Raw genomic sequence first — 27,268 nt, forward strand, 5'->3', positions numbered from 1 at the left:
AGTGTGGTAAGGGCAAGGCCCTTACCAAGCTTACATGCCAAGCCAAAAGTCCAGAAGCAAGGTCAGTAGAGGTCCGGGTTCAATTGCCAAGGAATCAGTCCAAAATAAGGTTCAGGGAAACTGGAAACACACAAAGCCACACCTGATGTTGTAGTCAGCAACAAGCTGAACCCAAGGTTTGTCTTTTAAGGAGCAGGTTTGTCAGCAGGTGTGAGCCATCAGCATTTTGGCCTTAAGTGGACAGGCCTGCCCCTCTTCTGCCTGACCTTCTGCTGGTGATGGGAGGAGTATCCTGTTCACTGTCTGTGTCTGGCTGAAGGGCTTCAGCTGTGTCTGGGGTGCTCTGCAGCTGAGGGGGAGAAGGAGCTGGGTTCTCAGGAGTTTCCTCCATTTCTCCTTCTGGGTCTGCTGCTGTTACTCCTGAGTCATCCTCATCTGATAAATCCTCTGACGGGGCCATGACAACCCCTTTGGTAAGAGTGCAACATCTTTGGGAGTTTAGGGACTGGCCTTTTCTGCACTCTCTTAATACCTGGTCAGCATCTTAACCTAGATCCAGGGACTAGCTCTTCTATTGCTAGAAAGTGATTGAAATCCCTCTGTTCTGTTCAAGGAGTTGGTGGCTTTACTTCTAACAGCAGCACACTTGGAAATCATGCTACATTGAAAGATTGGGGCTAATTTCACTACAAAAGGGTGCTTGAACCAAAGATGGGCCATCACTGTCTCTGAAGTCTAACCCAGCATAACAAGACTGTTAAAGAAACTTCAAAAAAAGAGCATTTCAAAACTGTATCGTACCAATTCCTATGTTAGGCAAATAAGATTTTACAGCTGACCAGCCACCCTTTATCCCATATTACACTGTGGAGAGGCCTGGGGCACTCTGGGAGGAGTGCTGAATGCTGATCTGGAAAATGAGGAGCATCTTGCCGTATTCGTATGTTGCCAATTTTATCCTTGTATTTTAACAAATATTAAATAAAAATTAACATTTGTATTTATTTATTTGGGTTACACCTTTATTTTTGTCATGTTACAAACTCTTACAATTTAATTCAAAAAATTAATTGCAAAAAAGACAGAAAACAAGAACAGACGGTCTTTCAAGTAATCTGGTCCCAAGTTGTGCAAGGTTTGGTACACCAGTTTCAGAACTTTAAACTTGGCCTGGTAGCATATTGGCCCTTTCATACTATTTGACCCTTTCATACCATTTCTAGTCTGTCACTGAATCTAAATCTGAGCAAAGATCTGCCGTTTCCAAGTGAAAGGGAAGTTTCAGCATTTCATATGGAAAAAAAGTAAAATAATCTCTATAATTGGATGGGAGTGGCTTCAGGGAACAGTTAAAAAAGAGGAGGAGCTGTGAAAAGGTTATACCCAGGGGATATAGACAATTACAAATGGCAACTTACTGGAAAATATTTCTTCAGCCAAACCATCTGAAAATTTAGTCTGACTCATCTGAAACCAGACTAACAAGATGAGTTACCTCTTGTAATAAAAGAGTCTAACACATAAATATTCTTTTCAAGTAGCCACATTACTCTATGCATAAAGCATGTTCAAAGCCTGCTGTGGGTATTTTCCATGAAAGCACAATTTAAGCACAATAATCCCAGCTACTATTGCTATGTAACATCTGCTCTCAATTTTCATGTGATTTATGTTAACATGTTGCAAATTATATATAGGTTAAAATCCTAGCCTCATGTTAAGCAAAACCAAAATTAATAAAATTCTGCTTGTTATTTATTATGCTGCAATCATATACACGGTATACATTTACAGTTGGGAGGATAGCTTTTTCTTTGTGTGCCTTGTGTATACTGTTAGACATTTTCATTGTATATAAAATATAAAGGGGGCATATTTTGACATTATGTTGCAGTGCTACTGCTGAGGCTGCTGTTTATTTAGTGTAATGGTATGTTAAGTTCCTAACAGAAGACTAATGTACAGTGTTCCTGCAAGTCTATAATCACTCTAAAGTCAAAACATACACATTTATCGCAGAGCTTGGAAAAGTTACTTTTTTGAACTACAACTCCCATCAGCCCAATCCAGTGGCCATGCTGGCTGGGGCTGATGGGAGTTGTAGTTCAAAAAAGTAACTTTTCCAAGCTCTGATTTATCGTGATTTCATACTAGTTTACATGTCATGCCTTCCCCCAAGGAATCCTGGGAAGTGTAGTTTGGTAAGGGCACCAAGAATTGTTTGCAAGAGATCTTAGCTCATAGAACTGGCGGGGGGGGCGATGGTGGAGGAGCTGGTAGAAAGCTCTGCGGCATCCACTCCCCTGGTTGAGATTCAGCTCCATGTTCACAGAAGCCGGATGGGAAGAACTGGCTCCCACGAACAGACCTACCAGAGAGTAAGCAGTCCCCATAGGCAGCCATTGTAAATTTTTATTGCACCAGCCTATTGGTCAGTGGAATTGGGATCGGGACATGGGTGAGTGCTCTGGAGGGGACTTTGATGTTGTATAAATCCTCTCCCCATGGGGGCTTCCACTGGCTCTCCGTCCATGGGCTGGCTATCCTTGGTAGACCTCCAGCGGCACCGGCAGGGTCCTGGCAGCACTGTGCCTCAGCAGTGGCAGCGGGCTTCTGCTGGTGGAGCCTGGCAGTGCTGGGAGCCTGCCAGCTCAGCTGGAAGCCCACTGCATCCAACTTCCCCCAGCCAGGTAGAAGTATTGTATTATTTATTTATTTATTTATTTATTACATTTGTATACCACCCCATAACCAAAGCTGTCTGTATGAGTTGGATTGCATCCTACTTCTGTTAGTGTTAAAGTCAAATAGCTAGGAGAGGAACAGGTAGAGGTGCTGCTTAGCAACGAGGCAGTGGCATGCTTTCAGTGAGGTAGCATGTGGCGCAGAGTGGTAAGTGGAGGTAATGCAGCCGAAGCTCTGCACACGGCCGGAGTTCGATTCCAATGAAAGTCGAATCTCCGGTAAAAGGTGTCAAGGTCCACTCAGCCTTCCATCCATCCATGGTCGGTAAAATGAGTACCCGGCATATGCTGGGGGGTAAAGAAAGGCCGGGGAAGGAACTGGCAAAACCACCCCATATATACAGTCTGCCTAGTAAATGTCGCAAGACATCACCCTAAGAGTCGGAAACAACAACTCGCACTACAAGTGCGGGGACACCTTTACCTTTTTTAGCATGTGTTCTAATTGGCTGTGAAGTTCTAAAGGAGGTTTTCCTCTGTATGTTTGGTTGTACGTTATGTTAAAGATTTGAACTGAAAGGCAAAATCTCTCTATTCCTTTCTCCTTAAATTAAACACAGTTTTTGTTCAGAATTGCAATTCTCAGGGTTCCCAAGGAAGAGGGATTGATCGTTAAACCATTCTGAGAATTGTAGTTCTGTGAGGAAAATAGGGGTCTCCTAACAACTCTCAGCACCGTTAACAAACTACAGCTCCTAGGATTCTTTGGTGGAAGCCGTGTCTGTTTAAAGTGGTATGATACTGCTTTAAATGCATAGTGCAGATGGTGCCTAAGTTTCTCTTAATGTACAGTTATGCCACAAGCAAAATTAGAAGCAGGCTTTGGCCAATTCAGATGACCAACTGATCAATGGCAAAGTTTTCTGTCACAGTTTTTCTTTTCAGAGGAAGGAGACTTCAGGCTTGCGGAATCTACTTTGTGTTTTACTAGGACCCTGAGGTCCATCGACTGAGTGAGGTGCAAAAGACATAAATTTAGAATTTGATAACATGTTTTGAGTAACAGAACTAAAGTGAGCTCACAGTCCTTCTGCTAGTTTGGGGGAGGGGGGAGTCATTTTGGTGTGGCTATTGTTAAACAATTGGGAGTCAGAAATCCTTACCAATCTACTGCCAATCAGAAAGAGATCTACCAGTGGATTGCAATCTACTTTCTGCCCATGCCCAGTCTATATAAATGAAACAGGCTCTGGTGTTTTATTTTTTCCCCTGCCATAAATCACTTGAGCTGGTTGCTATCTCTCATCGTAACCCACCTCACAGGTTTGTTGTGAGGGGAAAAAATGGAGAGAAGGCAAACCATTTACACCACCGTTTGATCCTTGGATGAAAGACAGGATGTAAATGTAATGACAAATAAATTAACTAGTCATCCATATTCACTCTCTGTTAGCAATAATACTGTAAGTGCTGTCAAACATCTCTCTATAAGAGGTGAAAAAGCAAAGACTTATGATCAATAGATAAGATCAGTTCCTGGTTTGGGGGGCCCTACGCAACCTGCCCTTGGTGGCCACTCTCCTGTAAGTTTGTACTGCCACCAGACTGCTGCTGTGAGCAACCCAGTGGCCCTCCTGGCAGCATTTGCAATGGCAGCCTGCCAACAGTAGTCACTGGAATGCCAGGCCCCTACATCTGAGCTTATCAGTACTCCTGTATTTTCTCTGCCAGGTCCACCCCCATTATTTGAAAGGCTAGAAGAATTAAGATGACAGCCCTGATGATTCCACATGTGTGGCTCTGGCAATTTGCCCATAGCAGTAGCTGTAGCAACATCAGCAGCAGGCCAATAGCAGTAAAAGCAGCATTTCAGCAGCTGGAGCCCCAGTGGGCCTGGCACTTACCCAAGGAGGCTGCATGCTGTCACCAGGCCTTTCCATAGGATCAGATTATCATGCATCATGCTGAGATTGGCATGGCTGTCTTCATCTACTCTGTGCGTTTATGAATCATACAAGGCCATTAATTTACTTATTTGAAGTGTATCATACCCTTCATATTCCTGGAAGGAACATAAAAAGAGATTGGGCGGTTTTCAATTAAATTACTGTGGTAGGAGAAGCCAGTACAAGTATTCCCATAGGTGCAACTGGACTTTCCCATCTTTACTTCCCTGTGTGCTGCCTCAATCTTCTCCAGAGGGTCAGGAGAGCCCCCCAGAACAGTGAGGGGGGAGGAGAACAAAATTCATTCCATAGGGCAATCAGAAATGCTTGTGCTGATGGAACAATCTCCTTAGTGCTATGTTGAATTCACTAATAGGCAAAAAACCTTGAGGTTTAAGAACATACCTATAGCCCACAGATATTTCTATCAAACTTTAAAAAGTTGGGAAATTGGGCAGCTATAGTGAATGCACCAGGGGAGCAGGAGACCTGACCTACTCTCTGAGATATTGGACTGCCCTACAAAGTTGTGTCAAAATGCAAACACAGTATGGGTTGGTCTTTCACAGTCCAATCCACTTCCTATGTAGCTTGGAACAATTTGGTAACATGTGCCTCTGAGCATATGGAGAGTGGTGGCAACACCTACCATCTCCAAAGATGGAGAATTATATTTTTGGATGCTTGTTGGTGTTCTTCTTATTTTGCTTCTTTCCTGTGTTACTAATGTTTCTACAGAGAATCTAATCTTAAAAACTTTCTTTCCCTCATTATTCATCATAGAAATCTGTGTCAATTTTATTTTTTATTAATTTCAAAGCCCTTTTATTGGTCAATGTCATATGATGGTGAATACAGCCTTTTGTGTTTCAAATTGGAGGTTCTATTTCTATTTTGGGTGCATTAACAGTTGAATCTGAAACTGCAGTTTAATATAAAATCAGACTGATTACAATATGTTGCTACTTCAGTAATAACTCTAGCTGTTGGAAGAAAGAGGATGCATATTTTCAGCCTGCTATGTTTAAACCACTTCATTTAAGGCAAGGTGGGCACGGTCAATTAAAAACATAGAGCACACCTAGAATTTTTCTAGAATATATTTCACCTCCCACTGTTTTATCTTGTGCAGACTGAGACACTCCTAAGGTCCACTGGAGACTATTCTGCAGAATAGTCAGCGCAATTATTCCACAATTATTTCTGGAGGTCTTTTTAGTGTAAATTTTGCAAAGTGTTGCTGTACTTTACATATTCATAGACATAGAAACAAATTAAATCAGACATATTTAAAGTGACCATCTGAACTATCTCAACTGTCTGAATAACGTTGCTTCCTCCCTGCTAAAACAAGATCAGCACAGCACATATCTTGTTTCTATTATTTGGGCTGATTGCAGGTGTTGCCACCACTCACCAAATGCTCAGAGGCACATGTTACCAAATTCTTCCAAATTGTGTTTGCATTTTGACAAATTTGTAGGGCAGTACAATATCTCAGAGAGGAGGTCAGGTCTCCTGCTCCCGTGGCGCATTCACTATAGCTGCCCAATTTCCCAACTTTTTAAAGTTTGATAGAAATATCTGTGGACTATAGGTATGTTATTGAACCACAAGGTTTTTTGCCTGTTAGTGAATTTAACTGCTTTTTAATCCGGGAGGTAAGAAATGGGATCCTGGCAAGTTTGCTGAGAACGGATTGATCATTTTCATACTTATTGAGTTCAGTGGGATTTACTCCCCTGCAATCATGCTTAGGATAGGTGAAACTGACCACAGGGAATGGGGATGGGAGGAGGAGGGAGGAGAGGAAAGGCAGAGGGGAGAAGGGGGATGGGAGGAGGCAGAAGGGGGAGGGGAGGAGAAGGACAGGTTTGATCATTTGCATGTTTATTGAGTTCAGTGGTATTTACTCCCGTGCAATCATGCTTAGGATAGGTGAAACTGACCACAGGGAATGGGGACGGGAGGAGGAGGGAGGAGAGGAAAGGCAGAGGGAAGAAGGGGGATGGGAGCAGGCAGAAGGGGGAGGGGAGGAGAAGGACAGGTTTGATCATTTGCATGTTTATTGAGTTCAGTGGTATTTACTCCTGTGCAATCATGCTTAGGATAGGTAAAACTGACTGAGGGGAGAGAGAGAGGAGAGGGAGAGAGGGAGGGCTGGAGTGGGCAGGGGAGGAGGAAGAAGGGAGAGGAGAGGGGAAGGAGAGGAAAGGCAGGTCTGATCATTTGCCATGAGGGAGGAGGAGAGGGGGGGAGGGGAAGGAGCGGGTTGGAGGGGGGCAAAGGCTGGCTTGATCATTTGCATGCTTATAGAGTTCAATGATATTTACTCCTGTGCAATCATGCTTAAGATATGTAAAACTGACCATGGGGAGGAGGAAGGGGAGCGGGAGGGACTGGAAGGGGAGGGGGTGGGAAAGGAGGGGCAAAGGAAGGGGGAGGGAAGGGGCAAGAGGGAGAGGATAGGAGGGAAGAGAAGGTGGGTTGGGTTTGATCATTTGCATACTTTTTGAGTTTAATGGGATTTATTTCTGTGCAATCATGTTTGAAAATGGAAATGGACTGCCTTCAAGTCGGTCCCAACTTATGGCGACTGCATGAATAAGGTTTTTATGGTAAATGGTATTCAGAGTTGGTTTTACCATTGCCTTCTTCTGAGACTGAGAGGCAGTGACTGGCCCAAGGTCACTCAGTGAGCTTCATGGCTGTGTGGGGATTCAAATCCTGGGAAGTATAGTTGGTGAAGGGTGCTGAGAGTTCCTAGGAGATACCCTGTTCCCCTCACAGAGCTTCAATCAGAGTGGCTAATTGTTAAACCAGTCTGGCCACTGGAGCTCTCTCAGTGGAATAGGAGTCTCCTCTCAGCACCCTTCACAAACTACACTTCCCAGGATTCTTTGGGGGAAGCCATGACTATCTCAAGTGAAATCAAAGTCTGGTGTGGGTGTGGCCCCCTGATTAGGCAAGCCCAGCAGCTGGGAGTCTGGTTTTTAGAACACTGACAGTTGGTTCTTACTGAGCATGACCAACACTATCATTCAGTTCAATGCAAAATTTCTTAAATTAATTAAAAATCAGCCAGCATTTTTTAAAACTTTTAAACTTCAGAAGATGAAGGTCAGAGTATGGGGCAAGGTCATTAAGAGGATTACAGGTAGTCTATGAACATGGCTGATTTTTAATGAATTTCAACATATTATGAGAACTCTGACAGAAAAAAGCCCCAAAGGGCTCTTTTCTCTCTCTCTTTTTACACTTTGAACTCTCGATTCTCTCTGACTGTTTTGTGTATCGCCATGAAAATTGAGAGGGTTGTTAAGCGTTTCTGAGTTCAGGACTGTAAGTTTTGTAAGGTTTTGTTTTGAAATGAGCTTATGGGCAGCATCAGAATGGCATGGGGGGTATTTTCAATTTAACATTGCGGAATGTGAAAAATCCACACTGACTATAGTATATCGCCACTCTCTTGGCTGTATAATACAACCGAATACATTTGTTATGTCTTCTTCTCTGTTGTCCTGATGTTTTCTACCTCTTTCTTCCATCATATTATCATATTGTTCATATTAAGAAGCCTTTTCTGCTGCCATATCTCATTCTAATACTATGCAAACAAATGCTTTCTAAAAATGGGCACAGGCATTACAATCTCACATTCACCCTCAATGGATCCAGTTTAGGATGGAAATTAAAAGCAGTCCTTCAGAAGCAGACTTCAATAGCACTGAATATTCTATTCTCAGAATGCAAATCTGATTAGATCATAGATTGTATAATAGTATGATCTGCATGTTTTTCATTTCTTGCATAAATGGCATTTATTAGACAGTATTATGGCATGTGTTTGTGCTGAAAAATAAGATGAAGGCATTCATGTGGTCCCATTAGCATTTTTAAAAAAATGGAATTTAATGTTCTGTGTCCGTAAATCAAATGAAAGAAGCACAATAACTGGGGTAATGGTGGTTCTCTTCCACTTTCTGTATTGCATAATAAGTTAGCAAAAGTTTTTGAGGCTGTAAACACACTAGTCACCAGAACAAACCATTAGCCACACCTGGAGGGGGAACGGATTGATCTACCAATCAGATGCAAAGTCTCTTTGAAGCTGAATTTTTTAAAAAATACACTTAAGTTTCCCCCACCAGGTTTTACAGTACAAAGGTGCAAGTGACGAGTGTTGTGTGCCCCCATTTTCAGAAGAGTTAGGTGGTGACACACAGGAAGTGGCAGAACAGTGAGTGTGTTTCTACCGTGTATTGCGGTAAAAGTAGTGCACTGGAATGTAAAGGACCTTAACATCTTAACGTCATTTATGAATGCACTCCTGGTTTGCGTACTGTACTGTGGACTGCCTTCTTGGCTTGCTGTACCAGGAAGTGACTGTGCCTTCAGCTTCAGTTCAGTGTTGCAAACAGCAGGCTGATGAATGGCCGGAGCAGCTTGCCCAGGGGTATGGAGCTACAAGCGGCAGCGCCACTGCCACTTATCATAAGGGGGAGGGAATGAGGTGGCAGTGAGGTCTGAGCTGTGTGGAAGCACTAGATTGGCTCTGTCGATGTACCCATGCAGCACCACCTTTGTCACCACCTCCCCATCTCCTCCTCCTAGGAAGCAGCAGTGATGCTGTTGCCAGGAGACTATTGCTGCAGCTCCACCCCACCAGGCAAAACATACCTACTACTGCCTGTTTTTTTTTCTCCATCAGCATCTTGCATGAAAGTTCTTATTTTCTGGTGCATCCTCTGTGTGACCTCCTCTTCATGATACTTTTGACACTCTCTTGAACATGCACACAAAGGAGAGATATCTTCTCCCCAGTCAGTGTCATCTTTACTTGGGTCTTTGGTAACATATTTGATGGCAGAATCATACTGCAATGGAATAGGAAGAAGTTATGTCACTCTCTGTTTTTATTTAGAGAACATAAACTTTGCGTGATTATGGTACAAATGCACCAGCTTCTGGAAATGATCACTCATTCTATGCCTTGCACAATTTTATTTTGAGCCACCATATCATCTTCCATAACTAAATCAAGGCAAGACAGGGCCCAATTTATAATAAACTGTGGAAAAAGATTAAGAAACCTCCTATTCCTGTAATTCAGAAGAAATTTGTATGGATAATTTATATTCACGCTAATGGAAATTATGCATGTAGAAGCCACAGGACTAAGTCAAGGAATTTACGTCAAAAAGTCCAGATGGTAAATTTCTAGCAGAATGTGAAGGATTCTATCAGAGCACATTCAAGAAGCCAGTTCTGCCTTTCTTAAAAGCTGCTGCAATGTCTGAGTGTGTGAAGGGCTTTTATCACTAAAAGGGCAAAAGGAGAGACTTTCTGAACTGGAACACGAACTACATAATATTAAGCATGAATAATTCAAAAAATATTTTTCAAAGATCATAGAAGGAAAAGCCTTGGCATTTCAAGCTAATATTATTGCCAGGAGAAAATGAATTATTGCACTGAACATTATTTTCTCATATAAAATATGGGTAGTGTTTACCAGAGGGAATCAAGCAGTTTTTCTTTTTGTCCTTTCACAAAACTCAACTGAGACATAGAGGGTTGTCAAGTCTCAGGGTCTAATCTGACATCTCAGGATTTCTCCAGAATGAGGACTAAAGACCAGAACCAAATGGGGAGCAGGCTATTTTTCCACTCAATATGATGAGAACTTTTGCTTTTCCATGAAGGGTGGTGCCCCCATAGGTGGGGCAGTGCAGTGCCACCAGAAAAGCTATGCTCTGTAGGCCTAGTTCACATATAAGTTTAAGTCATAGTTTTCTAAACAAACCATAAGTTAACCACCAGTTGTCACCCAGATGATCAAACAAACCTTGTCTTGTTTCTCCAAAGTTTGACTTTCTTTTGCCTCATGCCTTCATAGCTTGGTGAGTGGCTGGGGTGGAGTGGTCAAACAAACTATGGTTAAGAAAGGGTGCTGTGTTCACATGTAACACCAAACCATCATTAAAACAAACCAAGGTCCATAAGCCAATAACAAACCATGGCTTCAGATCAGGGCCGGTTCTAAAGGGCAGCCAGGTGGGGCACTGGCCCAATGGCCCCTGGAGCTACAGGGGGCCCCTCAGCTGCCCCTTCACTCCCCTTCTGTGTTCTGCACCCTCCCCACACACCCCAACCTGTCTGCTGTCTTTTACCATTGCCTTTAATGAAGATGGCGGCTGCAGTTTCCCTAAGGTACTGAAGCCCCTGCCACCATCTTAGTTGATGGCAGAGATGCGCGTGCATAGCACGCACACATGCCATCAACAAAGATGGTGGCAGAGGCATCATCCCCTCAGGGAAACCACAGCCGCCATCTTCGTTAAGGGCAATGGTAAAAGACAGCAGACAGTAGGTGGGGGGCGTGGGTGGGCATGTGTGTGCATGTGTGTGTGTGCATGCACACACACACACCGGGGCCCAGGGCAAGCTGATGCCCAAGGGCCCTGGCATTCCTGGAGCTGACCCTGCTTCAGATAATGGTTTGTTGATAGTAAACAAAGCATAGTTAAGCTGCTGAGCAGGGTTCACACATAATGCTGAACCACAGTTTAATAAAATATATTGTAATAAACCATAACTTAGCATTATGTGCAGACCGTGTCTGCATAGATGTTACCTTTCAGGTAGAGTGAGACCAAGCATGCCCTTAACCCAAAGTGAGGAGAGTAGATATATAGGAGAAGTTGCTCCCTAAAGCATTTTGACACTTACTTGAGAATAAGTACATTACAATAGGGTTGCCAGATCAGAAGCATTCCAAACCCTGAGATTTCAGAGGCAGGGCCTAGTGATATCACAGGGGTGGGGCCCTAGTGATGCCATTAAACATGATACATTAAGCATCAACCACAGTTGCTTGGAGCATACCACTCCAACAAAAAAATGATCTGACTGGAAATTAAGATAGAAATTTTAGCTAAATGAGGGTGTTCCCAGGTTCATCTGAAGTGACAAGATTATTCCTTCTGACCTGCTTAGGGAGCCTGGGTGGGGAACATTTAATCTAGTCTACTTGCGTCTGGCAAGAAGGGTTTAAGTGCCCTCAGGCCAGGCCAGTCACCAGAAGGCCATTGTAGGAAAAAGCTAACTTAGTGTTGTAGAGATGTTAGATGGGAGCACTCAGGAGTAAAGATGGATGCCCCTGAAGGTTGCAATTCTAAGCACACTTATTAAGGAACTAAGCCCCATAGAACCCACTTGGACTTACTTCTGAGTAGATATGGTTAGGATTGTGCTGCTGGTAAGGGTTGACTACAGATCCTCTGCAAAGATATCAATATCAAAAAAGGTTGGCAACCCCCTGCCTGGAATGTCCTACCTGCCTTTTAACATGGTTGCTCCAAACTTCTTTACAGACTGGACTCTTCACTGCAGGGAGAGTAAGAAATGAGTAAGAGTTAAGAAGATTCTCTACCCTTTCTGCCTACGCTGTGGGCTGCTATAAACTAACTTTGACAGGCAACCCAATTCCAGGGAGTGATAACTGACAGAGAGAAAATGCACATGGTTTGGTCTATCGTCATAGGCAGTAGCTTGGGAACAACAGCAATTGAAGCCACTCTTCCCAGTATGTCAATTCTCTTTTATCACTATTGGGCAAGAAACAAACCATCATGTAACCAACAAAGTGCATCATCAGTAGGTTTAAGGCAGCCTTTCCCAACCAGTGGGCCACCAGATGTTGTTGGACCATGTGATGTCCCTGTATATAGATATTACTGTAAATATGGTAAGTGCGGATTTTTTAGAGTAAATGAGGTAAGTAGGCGGAGTGAGAGGGGAAGTACATGGGCTAGAATGCTGGAGAATACTGTATGATTATTGGCTGAGCGTCTGAAGGTATAAATGAGAGGATGACAGTTGAGAGGGGGAGTTTGGGAGTTCTGTGGTCAGTAGTTTGTGGCTGTTGTGGGTTGGAGTTGGTTGTGGGTTGGATTGTATTAGGCTGGTATTGAGGCAGATTATATATGACTAGAAACATAAAGAGTAGCACAATATATGAAACCATATGCTTGTTAAATATAACAAAAGTAATCTTGTTATTTCCTGGTGTTTATAAATAAATATTTTCTTGGTTTACCAAAAGCCTGATCCTTGGCTGGGGCTTTCACAGACCAGAAGGGAGGGCAGGGTATTTACCAAGGTGGAGAAATAGTATCAAACGGTGGCAGCGGTGAAGAGATAGTGTATCATCAAGTATCCAGGGCAACCCAGGGCTGTATGCTTTATTGGCACAAAGATACAGGGGGGTTGTGGCCTGCAAGTGCACCCAGACACAAAGTAACAATAAGCCAGAAGGAGACTAAGACAAAGTCTCAAAGCAATATTGTGAAATAGGTAGTGGCTGGTGCTGCTGCCTAGAAACTGGGATCTTGCGAGATCTGTGCTAGAGCCAGTGAGAGAACAAATAAAAACCAGGATCCTGACTGGAGGGACCTGACAGGAGGTGGCAGCAGGAGGGATCCTGACAGACCACAACTCCCATCAGCCTCAGCCAGCATTGCCAATGGTCAGGAAAGATGGGAATTGTGGTCCAACAACATCTGGTGGCCCATTAGTTGGGAAAGGCTGGTTTAAGGGGATTGAGTTGAGCGCATGGAACCACTGTTGTTGCTTCTATGGATGTAAGGGAGTGATGTCAGAGGTAAATGAAATGCAAATGGAAAAAGAAAACAAAAGACAGTGATGAGTTCCTAAATGTAATACCATACTAACCACAACAAGATTCTTATAAGTAAGATAGAAAACTTAGCATCCCACAACCAGTCAGGTTTCCTAACCAAAACTAAAAAAATCCTGTTTAGGATTTGCTACCAGGCCAACATCAAGGTGTGGTTTCCACGTTACGGGTTTCACATAGTACTTGTTCTGCTCTTGTAAGAAATTGATCCTTTAGTGTGGTAGCACATACGCTTTGGAACTCCCTGCCTATTGACATTAGGCGGAGGCCTTCATTATACTCTTTTTAGCACCTGCTAAATACATTTTTATTTATGCAAGCCTACCCATGCATGTTGAAGCAATTATGTTTTTATCTGTTTTTAACTCATTGTTGGTTTTATTATTTTGAATGTTTTTCAATACCTGTCCTTTAACTGTTTTTGCCAATAATTTCATTGTTTTAATTCCTTCTATAAACTGCTTTCAGGTTTTTTACAATAAAGTGGTATATACATGTTGTAAATAAAATACATAAATAAATTTTGGAGTCACTGCGGCCCTTGGGTCTCTTTCCTCTTTTAGAAACAAAGGAATCTGCCTTATACCGACCCAGGTGATTTGGTACCATCTAGCTCAGTACTAGTGTCATGGACTAGCATTGGCTCTCTAGGATTCCAGGCAAGAATCTTTTACAGAGATTGGAGTTTGGACCTTTGAAAGCAAAGCATGTGCCCTTCCACTGAGCTACAGCCCTTTCCCTGTTTAAAAAAGTATCTTTTAAAATTGTTCTTTTCAATTCACTAATGAATACACAGCACACCTAGTGCAGATCCACACCATTCATTTAAAGCACATTCAACACACATTTGAAGCACATGAATCATACCTCAGAATCATGGGCACTGTAGTTTTTTAAGGGTGATGGTGTTAGGAAATATTTTATTTCCTAGGCCCCAAGAGTTGTCAAGAGTTGTCAAGAAATGCTACATTATTGCCAGAGCTAGTGCCGCAATGGATCATGGAACGTAGAGAGGGTGGGGGACATGAGGCTCTAACTTTCGCTTCTTCTCTCGTGAGAGAAGAACACCCAGAGGCACCTGAAAGGCTGTAACATCTTGGAAAAAGAGATAAAGTGTATCCCCTCTGATTTGTTGCTATTTCTCTCTGTCTTGCTTCACTATACACATCCTGCACATTGTAGCTAATTCAGCACAAAGCAAGAAGTATTCTCAAAATAAATTGTATCTATAAGATTTATGTCACACTGCTGAGTGAGTAACTTTCACAGGCATAATAGTAACATCTTTATCTCTTTTGGTGTCAATCTAAATTCTCTTCTCGCCTTTCCTTAGTTCTTATCTCAAAATAAGTTTTGTTAGATTGACAAGTGCATAAACTCTTTATCAAGATAACAGAATAGTTAATTAAATGTAGGACGGAATATAAAAGTTTACTTAAAAATAAGAAAGGGGTATATATAAAAACTCAGTGGCAAGAATTGGAACAAACAGTAAGGGAACACAATGAAGGTAAATTCTGGGAGCTGGTTGCACGAGGATTAAAGGAAATAAGATCTACCTCAGAGGCCGCAGTTCCTGCTTCTTCCTGGATTAAGCACTTTACTAATTCATTTGGTGGTCAGCCTAATGATAGTGCAGAGATTGAGATATCTAAAAACTTTGATAATTTACCTGAGTGGCATCCAGTAACTACACATGAGATAAAGACGCTTATTGCATCCTTGAAAACTAAAAAAGCACCAGGAGAAGATATGCTTCCCCCAGAACTCTTTACAGAAAATGTAGACTGGTGGATACCCATCCTGGTTGGATTATTCACCACAATCAATAGCTCTGGTCAAATGCCGCTCGGATGGAAAACAAGCATAATATTTCCAATCTATAAAAAAGGGGATAGAAATGACCCACAAAATTATCGTCCAATCAGTTTGTTAGACATCCCCTCAAAAATATATGCTCGATATTTACTGCAAAAACTAACTGATTGGCTGCAAGATAATTTGATTATCCAGGAAGAACAAGCAGGGTTTAGAAGAGGTTACAGCACGATTGACCAATGCTTTGTCCTAAATCATATCATAGAGAAATACACCAAGAACAGAAGACATCTGTATGCTGCCTTTATTGACCTCACTGCAGCTTTTGACTCAATTAACAGATCCAGATTATGGGAGAAATTACAAAGCATTGAGATGGATCGTAGACTTTTACAGTTGATTCAAGAGTTGTATAGCAACACAGAACTGAGGATCAGAATTGGCTTAAAGGGTGCATTAACTGAAGCTTTGAAAACCACACGAGGGGTGAAGCAGGGATGCATTTTGGCTCCCACTCTTTTTAATATTTATATCAATGATCTGGTCCCATGGTTAGCTCGAGTAGATTCGCCTGCACCAGCAATTAGCAATAGAAAGATTTTTATTTTAATGTATGCAGATGATTTGGTACTTATTTCTCTTTCTCGTTTGGGCCTTAAAAATCTCCTGGACTCATTCAGCACTTACTGTAAAAATGAGTATTTATTGATAAACTACTCTAAGTCTAAAATTATGGTCTTTGGCAAACGTAATCCAAGGTATAAATGGTGTTTGGATCAACAGGTCTTAGAACAAGTCCGCTCATTCAGATATTTAGGGATAGTTTTCAGCGAGTCCCTTTCGTAGAAATGGCATAGTGAGATGATTAAGCTGAAAGCAGAGAGAACAATTGGAGCCTTAATGAAATTTTATTATAATAAGGGAGGACAATTGATCAAACCTGCCTTAAAGATCTTTGGCAGTAAAGTAGTCACACAAATGCTCTATGGGGTAGAGGTATGGGGAGCAGATACGAATGTGATCACAACCCTGGAAATAGTGCAGAATAAATTCTTTAGAAAACTATACTCCTTACCCCCAGGAACACCTGCAGCTTTCTTGAGAACAGAAACTGGCTGGCCATCTATAAAGATAAAAGCTGTGTGGCTTTGCTTGAATTATTTTAAGCGAATTGCTTCTTTGATAATGGAACGTTTACCAACTTTGTGTTATAAGGAGTTAGAAAATAACTATAACTGGAAGTTAATGTCCCATAACCTCTTAAATAGCTACCACCTTCCTGAGCTAAAATATCTCGTGAACATAGAAAAAAGACACCTAAGGGACTGGCTCCTTTGGATAGACGCCAAAAGAGATTTGTGTCTAATCAAAAAATCCAGATTTTCTACTTATTTTGCATCAGTGAAAACAGAACATTTTAGAGCTTGTTATCTGACTAAATTAAGGCTAGCCCCCTTAAGAATTGCTTTCATGGAACTCCGGTTCCAAGTTATGCCTACAGCGGTACTGGATGGTCGTTATCAGAAAGTGCCATTTGAAAGAAGACTGTGTATTTGTGATCTAGGAGAGGTGGAGGATATTGTGCATTACATGTTAAGATGCCCTCTATACGATCACCCAAGAGAGAGATTTATTAAACCTTTGTTGTCCCAGGGAAATGGGAACTCCCTGGAGGAGACCTTATATCTCCTGAGTGATGTTAACAGCTATGTGACCCACAAGGTGGCTCTTTTTGCCCTTGCGGCAAAAAAGATCAGAAAAAAAGAATTAGACAACATAGCAATTAACTGCCAGGGAGACTCTGCTTGTTAATTTTTATTATGTATATTTTCTATGTCTTTGTTTATATTCAATATTAAAGTTTTTTTTACAGTATTTGTCATGGCCTATGGCTAGCACAATAAACATTTTTGACTTGACTTGAACTCTTTATCAATTCCTCGCTTTTTAAGAATTATGAGAAATGTAACAAGATGTAACTCCATCCTCAACTCCAGGTTCACCAGATGCTGGTCAGCCATGGTCTATATGACAGCAATCAGTTCCACTGCATACAAGGCATTTTATTGGCTAGTCAACATTTAGAATTCCATCAACTAGCAGCTCTTTATTTAAACATAAATCATAGTAGGAAAACACCTGGCTGCTTCTCTGGACTGTATCTGACAGCAGCCTTTGTAAACTCAGTGCCCATTTAGCCAGAAAAGAGCAGCAGATTATGTTTCTTTTGGACTAGGACTTGCCTAAGTCAGTGTGCTATAAGTGAGAAATGCACACAGTTCCCACAAGCCACCACTGCACTTTGCACCAGAAGGAAACATCAGTCTGGAAATGTTGTGATGAAATTGATAGCAGACCAAGGACATAATTTCTTTTTCAACATCTGTGTTTATCAAGAATATGTATAATACAAACACCAGTTTCAGCTTGAGGCCCACACGTGATGCAATGAGCTTTGGGCTTTATATATATGGCCTATGGTTGCCTGGTCTTTACAAATGGCGTGAACATTCCAGAAATTGACGATCAGTCTTATTTAGGGCTGATTATTATCTTATGGCAATTTTTGTGTGTTGCTCAATCCAACATTGAAAAACACACAAAAATTGCTATGAGATAATAATTCATTGTATTTCAGTGCATACCACCAGTCTTCTAATTGATTCAACATGCGTCCAGATTGAGACTCAACACCTCTCAAGCAATGTAGACATTTTGCTCAACAAACATGTTGTTGAGTAAGTATTTGGAGCTATGCTGAGCTGTTTGTGAGTCCTTTTCAACATGGGCAAAACCACTGAAAAGTTCAAAAGAAATCAAAGCTGGTTCTGTCTTCTTACCTTTTCTACTCTGTCTAGGAAAGAACTGGCAAAGGAAGCAGGATGACTTCAACCCTTTGTACAGTCTGAAAAATTCAAACCACATGACTTTAAATTCCATGGTCTCTTACTGCATTGTCAGACAAGAAAAGCCAATTCTGTTGTGTGTGTGTGTGTGTGAGACAGAGAGAGGTTCTGTTTATTTTACAATTTAACTGACACCAAAGACCCTCAATTAGCACAACTTGGTGGTATAATGAACTATAGAAGCTACAGAAGGGTTAGTTGGCAGGCTTACCATTCAAAGAGTGATTTTTACTGCAGGTGCCAAAGCCTTCTGACTTGCAGGTTCAGATGAGTAAAAGTGATAAACACGAAATCTGTCTGCCTTGATCATGCAATGATATATAGATGGATCCTACTGGAATTCTATGTAGGTTACATCATGGTATTCATGTATCATATATAACAGCTGATGACTTTTAAAAAATGTAACTGTAGAAATTTATTTTCCCTTGGTAGTAATAATAATAAAAATGCAGCAATCTGCAGTACTGACAATTTCTAGGACTTGGGTTATATACTTTTCAGGATGGAAAAAAATCAGAACAATAATATCTGCAGGTTCTACATGGAAAGAAATGTAGCATCTCACTCTTACTATGCATAATATAGTGTTTTATGGAAGGGAAAGTCACCCAATTGCCAGGAGTGGAAAGAGGATATGGACTGTGAAACCTAATAGGCTAAGTTTGGGAAACATTTTCTATACTACACTGTGAGACTGAAAGCCTTTCTGGCCATGGCAGGTGGCAGGCCCAGTACCAGTGGGTGCCCAGGTCGGGCACTGGCCGAGGACCACTGAGGCCCAGTTTGGAAGGGTGGAGCTCGTGCTCCACGATCTGCACCGGTGTTTGGTTGCAGGGCCCAGTGGTCCACCACTGCTGTGGATTGGAGTGCAGGAGCTCCACCCTCATAGGAAACACCCCCACTGCAAATGACATGGGTATAAATAGGCCCGCCCGCCCCACCTACCACCCACATTGCTGTATCAGCACACTAGCACACTGTGTGCACATGCCTGCCATCACCCAAGATTGCAGAGGGGGCGTCCCTAAGGGGTTGATGCCTTCACCACCATCTTAGGTAATGGCAGGTGTGCGCACATACTACACACAGTTAGTGTGCTGACTCAGTGACGTGGGAGGTAGGTGGAGCCACACAGCCTGCATTGGGAGGGGGTTTGGGGACCATGACAACGTGGACCCAGCACAGTTTGGTGCTCAAGAGCCCAATCATGCCTGGTGCTGGCCCCAGCAGGTGAGTCTCCAGGATAAAGGGAGACTACTGAGTAGGTGCAACTTCCTGATGAACAAACCAAGGACACTATACCTTCAAAGCACACACTTCTGGTTTATCCCATAGAGTTACAGTTCCCAGGAGGAAAAAATGTGCTTTGAATGTGATTTAAAGGTATGGTGTGTATTAGGGTTGCCAGGTTCATGGCCTGAGACTAATCCTGTATCTTTAGGAGAAGAGAAAGTCAGCCAAGTGCAGGTGTTCTTGCAACACTGTAATGAGAAAAACCACAGGGTGGAATTCTCCCTTCCCCCTGCACAACTTTTAAAGATACAGAAAACCTCTTGGTTGCCAGGCTTGGCAACCAAGGTAGCAAAGGGTCTAAAATTGCCCTAGTTATATACACAAAGTCGGAGATTAATGCTACTAGATTATACCACCTCCCCTGCTATGTTGGCCTGGTTAGAAATAGATTTTATAATTTAATGAGACCATTGGGGACATTGAAATGGTCTGCCTTCAAGTTGATTCCGACTTATGGCTACCCGATGAATAGGGTTTTCATAGTGATATTCAGAGGGGATTTACTATTGCCTCTCTCTGAGGCTAGTCCTCCCCAGCTGGCTAGGGCCTGCTCAGCTTGCCACAGCTGAACAAGCCAGCCCCTTCCTTGTCTGCAACTATCAGCTGGGGGGCAGCTGGGCTCCTTGGGACTATGCAGCTTGCCCATGGCCGCACAGGTGGCAGGGCACGTAACCCCTGAGCCACTCACTGTGGGAGTGATCTTTAGCTGGCCCTTGACACCCAGGAGACACGAGTGGGGATTTGAACTCACAGACTCTGGACTCCCAGCCAGGCTCTCCTATGGTTAGTAAAAGCCCATTACATGGTTTGGGGTGGGGGGAATACTGTCTGTGCAGTCCAGTGGCTGGGCCCCCTTGTTTCAATCAAAATCAATGGACCCTTGGCTTAAACTGAATGTATATAGTATCTGTGCATGTATACGTAAGAGGCAATGCCCAATTAAATTGGAATGGATTTTGACAGGAAAGCCTATGAAAGGCAAGTCTGGAGCCTGAAGGAATATCTGCTCATAGATACCTGAAGGCTAAACTGCATGTGATGTTCTGTTATCTCTAGTTTTTTACCTCCCACTTTTATTTTTACAAAATGCAACCACATGGGCTGCAATTTGCAGAAGAACTGTGGAGGGGCCCTTCTTAACCTTTCCCTCTCTGGTGTATCCACAGCCATACACGCACACTGAAGTGTAGTCCCTGTCCAAACTGTTTCCCCCTCATATGGGAAAAGATACGGGTGCAATTCCCCCTCCCCTCTGTGGGGAAAAAAAGCACCACTCACTATTGCAGTGTTTTGTTCTGGCAAAAATAGAATACACATGACTGAGCATCTCCTTTGGCCCTCAGATATCACAATAATGGTGTGAAATCAGGACCAGTCGCCCCAGCAGTAGATGCTGAGGTGTGTGTGACAATGGTGGCAGCTCTCAGGCATTCTCTTCATTTGAAGGTCATGCAGCCCTAAAGTAGCCTGCTACCTTCAGGTGGAGTGAAGGATGCTATCTCATCACCAGGGTGGAAATAAGATTAAACTGCCAGTCTAGTCGGGCAGCAGGACACCATCTTGCCCTTTGCTTCAGCCCTGTTGAAGCCCTTGAAAGCATATATTATGTAAAGAAAACTTTGAGACAGACTCAGTATTGACGTAATTACTACCTGGTTAACCATTTAACTGTTTTATGTATAACAGAATTTATTAAAACACAGCTGATTAAGAAAGCAGTAAAGGAATAGATCTAATATTCTTTATCTTCCCAATTCTTTATCAAGGAACTTTGAAAAATCTCCTGAATTGGCTGTCTTTTATTTCTCTTCCTATAAACAGCATCTTTTCCCAATTATCTGCTTAACCATAATCTACAAAATCACTCTTGTTAAATTAAACCATATGTTTTTCAAATACAAATATAGGACTTACACACACACGGTTCCTATGGCTAGTTAAAGTGTTCTCAGGGTAAGACCCAAGAGTGAAGAGAAGGAGATGGCTGCCTGCCATTTTTCCACTCTCTGAGCTTGGACCAACCTTAGAAAGTCTAACATGATGATGTAATGGAGCAAAAGAAAGAACTCTGTATTAAACATCTTAGTGTCCAAAATAATAAATAAATAAATAGCCACTTGGCACCCCAAAGCTCAAACACATTGAGGTTAAAAAAGATTTAGACATACTATAAACGTATCCTGAATGAAGGTTATTTGGAATGCAGAAGAATTTCTGCCTAACACATAGCTGCCAGAATGGAGCTTGAGTCAGTGTGGGTGGGCCTCCAAAATCTAAATGAATCCCCCTTTATTCAGAACAGGGCAGGTATCATCCCAAGGTTTGCTGACATCCTTAGGTTGCTGACAGGGCCCAATACTGATGCCTGCCCTCGGTCCCCACTGGATTTTTTTTTTATGGCGCAACACTTTAAGCAGTGCTGAATGGACAGCTGGGTCTGGCCATTTTAATTTTCCACAGTGCCCCTAGCGTAGCATCACTCTGAAGCATTGTGGAAAATTTAAATGGTGGCCGCTCAGCACTACTCAGAACATTGCCACTGCCACCAGGTAATCCTGCCAAAGGCCTGCTGGTGGAGGAGGTAAAACCATAAAGCACTTTGCCCAGGCCGTTTGCAATCTAGATCCAGGCATGGCTCAGAGACAAGATGAGTGCTTCCAGACAATCATGATTTTGCAGGAGGGGTTCAAGTGCATATCAGAACTTTAAAGTGGTTAAAATAAAGTGATTGAAACATTCTATTGCCCTAGCACAATAGATAGCATACACACATATATACACACACCACAGTCTCTCTTTTTTTGCAGTTGGGAAAGTGACAGAGAAATGCAGTTTGGAAAGTGAAGGCAAATGCATTGAAAAAGTGTGGGTTTAATGAAGGACTAACAAGATGTATAGACAACCCATAAGCAAATCTGGATGAATGTTCATTGTCATATAACTGCTCTGTAAACAAATGAGAACAAACGCTCAATAAAGACTGGACAAGTACCACAAGCAGATCAGGATGGCTGCTGAAAAAACAGCCCATTTAAAGGACTCCTATGCCTTTCATTACCAGATGATGGAAACAAACATGCCCAACATCCAGGCAGACATCCAGGGTCCCACTCAGCAAAAAGAGCAAGGGTGGGAAGAGGGAACACAGCAGGGCTTGCTTACCACATGCTGAAGTAAGTGAAGTAATACATATTACCAGTGCTTTCTCGGTAAAAAAAAATGAGGTACCAGTACTCATACCTTGATAAAAATGCTGTGGGTGCCAACATGTGCTGTGGGTGCTATAGGCACCCAAAAAAGATGTGCCAGTATTCTATACCAATAAATTGTTGTTGTTATCGGCCTTCGAGTCGATTACGACTTATAGCGACCCTATGAATCAGCAACCTCTAATAGCATCTGTTATAAACCACCCTGCTCAGATCTTGCAAGTTCAGGTCTGTGGCTTCCTTTATGGAATCAATCCATCTTTTGTTTGGACTTCCTCTTTTTTTACTCCCTTCTGTTTTTCCCAGCATTATTGTCTTTTCTAGTGCATCATGTCTTCTTATTATGTGTCCAAAGTATGATAACCTCAGTTTCATCATTTTAGCTTCTAGTGATAGTTGTGGTTTAATTTGTTCTAACACCCAATTATTTGTCTTTTTCACAGTCCATGGTATGCGCAAAGCTCTCCTCCAACACCACATTTCACATTTCTCTTATCTGCTTTTTTTACTTTCCATCTTTCACATCCACACATAGAGATCAGGAATCCTGTGGTCTGAATGATCCTGACTTTAGTGTTCAGTAATACATCTTTGCATTTGAGGACCTTTTCTAGTTCTCTCACAGCTGCACTCCCCAGTCCTAGCCTTCCTCTGATTTCTTGACTATTGTCTCCATTTTGTTTAATGACTGTGCCAAGGTATTGATAATCCTTGACAAATTCAATGTCCTCGTTGTCAACTTTAAAGTTACCTAAATCTTCTGTTGTCATTACTTTCTTGACGTTCAGCTGTAGTCCTGCTTTTGTGCTTTCCTCTTTAACTTTCATCAGCATTCATTTCAAATCATTACTGGTTTCTGCTAGCAGGATGGTATCATCTGCATATCTTAAATTACTGATATTTCTCCCTCCAGTTTTCACACCTCCTTCATCTTGGTCTGATCCTGCTTTCCGTATGAGTACCAATAAATACCATTACCAGAAAATCCCTGCACATTTCCATCTACTTTCCTCTGCTGTAGCTTATAAAGGATGCTGGGAATTGTAGCTCTGAGAGGGGGTAACCTCAGTTCCCAGGATTCTATGGGGGAAGCCATGTGCTTTAAATTTATGGTGTGCATGTGATCATTAAGTCCATTATTAAACCATTAAGTCTAGAATCTCAAATTTACCTCACTGCACCGCTGCAAGTCCAATGATGGAACAGTATAAATAATAGTTTAAAATGCATTAGGGATGGGCAAGAAATTCAATTCAGTTTGCATTTAAAGCCAAATCTATCAAATTTGCAGTTTCCAAAATAATATAAGAACAAAAACACAGCCATCCCTTGAAATTTGTACTTTTTCAAATTTTGTAATGTAGTTCGCCAGCCAAACAACGTTACAAAATGCATGTTAGGGGAAAGTTTGCATAAAAATGAATATATTCATAACATACAAGAATGCATTATATGGGTGAAAATAACATACAAAAATGTTCTATATGATGAGAAATTGCTTGCAAAAATGTGTACGCTAGTCAAAACTCCCTACAAAAATGTATTTATTAGGAGAAATTCACCCTAAAATGCTGGAGCATTTTCATGGGATTTTTTTTTTGTTTAAAAAAAGCAAATTGCTGCAGAAATGTGGACAAATGGAATTAAGGTTGGAAAAAATGAGAAGCTGAGAGAACCAAAACTGACAGATCTTTCCATCCCTAAAATGCATTAAGCATCTCTAAAAGTTATGTGGGAGACAGGTATCTCTGCAGTTCTACTCTTCTGTAACATCTAGTTTCAGCCCAAAACCTGTACAGTCTCTGTAGCGACGCCAGGATGCTTGAATATGTGAACAACTCCCTAGTAAGTCTCTGCTCCAGTGCAATGTTGTTCACACAGTATTCATGTAATCATCCATCATAGCTCAGAAAATGAATTTAGATTTGCAAGTATATCCTCTCCAAATGGCAAATAAATTGGCACAACATTCAGAAATAGCTCTTTTGCTATATTGCAAAATGGCCAGCAGCCAACCATGGCAGCAGATTATTGCGCAAATGTTAGGCACCCATAAAACATTGACATATGTGGAAACAAAGCAGAAACATGCTATCTGTTTCAGACTTAGGCCGATCAGCTCCAGATATGGCTTCTTTCCAGTGGTGACATAGAATGTTCCATAACTAGTGCCGGAGTTGAATATCATCTGGCGACAGCTAAAAGTATACATATTGCCTTTCTCCTGCCTCGTTACAATTTAGTTTATTGAGAAGGAAAGGTATATTTAAAAATAGAAAAGAAAAGAGAAGAAAGCCATTGTTACTCTCCATTTACCATATTTATGGTGATTACAGTAAGCTAACCGCCATACCGAACTCAGATATTGTTCGGTATTATAAAAATACACACAAAAATAGGAACTAATTTGGTTGGTCCTATTTCTTAGCAGAGTTGTAAAAATACGAGCAGCAGAATGAGAATATAAACCAGCCCCACCTTTCTCTATATAAATAACAACAGACACAATCCTTTAGGTAAAAGAAAAGAATGTTTACTCACAACCTCTTCACATGTTCAGAAGAAGATAGGCTCTAGCTTAGAAGAAAGAAAAATATAGAAGTCTCAGTCCATCTTGGTGGTTTAGTATGGATGCTCTTAGAGAGAGGATCTGTGCCATGAGGCCTCTCTCAATGGTAGGAAGATCAGCACTGGAGAATATTCAAAAATCCCCCAGGACAAAGGAGGAGGAAGTCAGGTAACTAAACCCCACCCATTAGGAAGTTACATCATGGTAAACAGGTACATGGGATATTCCCCAAATATCCCTTAAAGTGACCATGCAATATTTGTTTACTCCAACAGATATGTCCATGCCTGTACAAAGCAAAAGGACAGGCATTACAAATGAGTAGTGACTTAGCATTCATATAGGAATTTACGGTGTTGAAAGCACTACACTGCCTCAGTAATCCTCACAACAACCCTATAAGGCAGGGATGGGGAGCTTGTGGCCCTCCAAAGGTTGTTGGACTCTAGATCCCATCACCCCTGATTGCTGGCTAGGGATGGGGGAGAAATTCAGTTCAGTTCACATTTAAATATGAATTTATCAAAATCGCACTGTATGAAACAAGATGAGTACCAAAACACAGCCGTCCTTCAAAATTCGCACTTATCTGAATTTTGCAGTGCAATTCTCCAACCAATGTTTTCAAAAAGCATAAATTAGGAGAAAGTGTGCTCCGAATGAATACATCGGTGAAAGTAACATACAAAAATGTATTATATTAGCATAAATTGCTTGCAAAAATGTGTACATTAGTCAAAACTGCATACAAAAATGTATTTATGAGGAGAAATCCACACTAAAATGCTGATCATTTTCATGAGAAATTTTTTAAAAAACTGCAAATTGCCGCAGAAATGTGGCAAACTGAATGTAAGATTAGAAAAATGAGAAATGGAGAGAATCAAAACTGACAGATCCTTCCATCCCTACTGCTGGATGGGGCCACAGGTTTCCTGTCTCTGCTGGAAGAGAAGTCATACTGGAGATAGGAGGCTGAAACTGGGAGACAATGAGTTGTATTCAACACTGCTTCTGCTCGCGCTGCACACTTCAGCTTGTGCAATGGAACTTCCCCCTCCTCTGCTCTTCCCTGTAACCCCCCCGTGCATCCTCAAAATCTGCTCCAGGGAGTTGGTGTGACTTCCATAGCAGATTATGGGGGCACACAGGGAAAAGAAGGGAAGGGAAAGTCCCATTGCACGAGCAGAACTCTGTTCATGCAGCGTGATTACCAGATGATTCTCTACAGCCATCTACTGAGCTCATGGCAGAGGCAAGCTTTGCAAGAGAGATGGTGAAATATAGCTTTAGGAGAGGATGTTAAGGAATGAACTGAAGGAAAAGATGGAAGTGGCTTTGGAGAGGAGTTGTAGCTGGATGGCAGAGCACCAGAGCTTGGAAAAGTTACTTTTCCAAGCTCTGCAGAGCACATAGTTTGCATGCACCATTTCCCAGGTTGCTTATCTGGCATATCTGATTAAAGAATCTCATGTTCAACAGGGTTGGGAAACACTCTAACAAAGATCTTGGAGAGATGCTGCTGACCCAAGGCACTGGTGGGCTAAATGGACTTAGTAGAAAGCAACACTGTATACTCTTATAAAAAGAAAAGGTTGAATCTGCATGGTTGAAGGCAGAAAGGGGAGAGAATGACAAAGAAAGAGGGGTGTCAGCGGCCATGTTCACACATCACACTCAGCCAAACCATGGCTTAATGCAAACACACAAATGTGCTGGCTCCTGAGGAGGAGATTGTAGCCACTCTGCTCTTCCCTGGGCTTTTCAGCTCAGCATGGTGTGGCAGCCAAGCCCAGGTTTGGCTTAGCATGTTGTCCAAACCTGGGATTATGGTTAAGGTCTCTCATCCTTAAACACAATCCATAGCCAAGATTTGTTCCTATGGTTACAGGTCATGGTTGTGGAGGAGAGACCTTAACCATGATCCCAGGTTCAGATGACACGCTAAGCCAAACCTTGAGCTAAAAATCCTGGGAGGAGTAAAGTGGGTGCACTCTCCTTGCCAGGAACCAGCACATTTGTATAGTTACAGTAATGCTCTGGCTTACAGTGAGGTGCAAAGCAGTCCAATGAGCAAGAAATGTGAATAACAGAACTTCTATTTCCATCCCCAGGACACCCTGGAGCTGGCTGTGGGGG

The 27,268-nt window shown here is 42.0% G+C and overlaps 1 long non-coding RNA gene across 1 annotated transcript; it reads left to right on the forward strand.

Annotated features, from left to right (window-relative positions):
• Positions 1 to 250: 250 nt before the first annotated feature.
• LOC133382243 (uncharacterized) lies at positions 251 to 1,004 on the forward strand. Its single transcript, XR_009761867.1, has 2 exons — positions 251 to 473; positions 614 to 1,004. It is a non-coding gene; the product is annotated as an uncharacterized LOC133382243 (long non-coding RNA).
• The last annotated feature ends 26,264 nt before the right edge of the window (positions 1,005 to 27,268 follow it).

Source organism: Rhineura floridana, chromosome 3 (genome assembly GCF_030035675.1).
Source record: "Rhineura floridana isolate rRhiFlo1 chromosome 3, rRhiFlo1.hap2, whole genome shotgun sequence".
Lineage (NCBI taxonomy): Eukaryota > Metazoa > Chordata > Lepidosauria > Squamata > Rhineuridae > Rhineura > Rhineura floridana.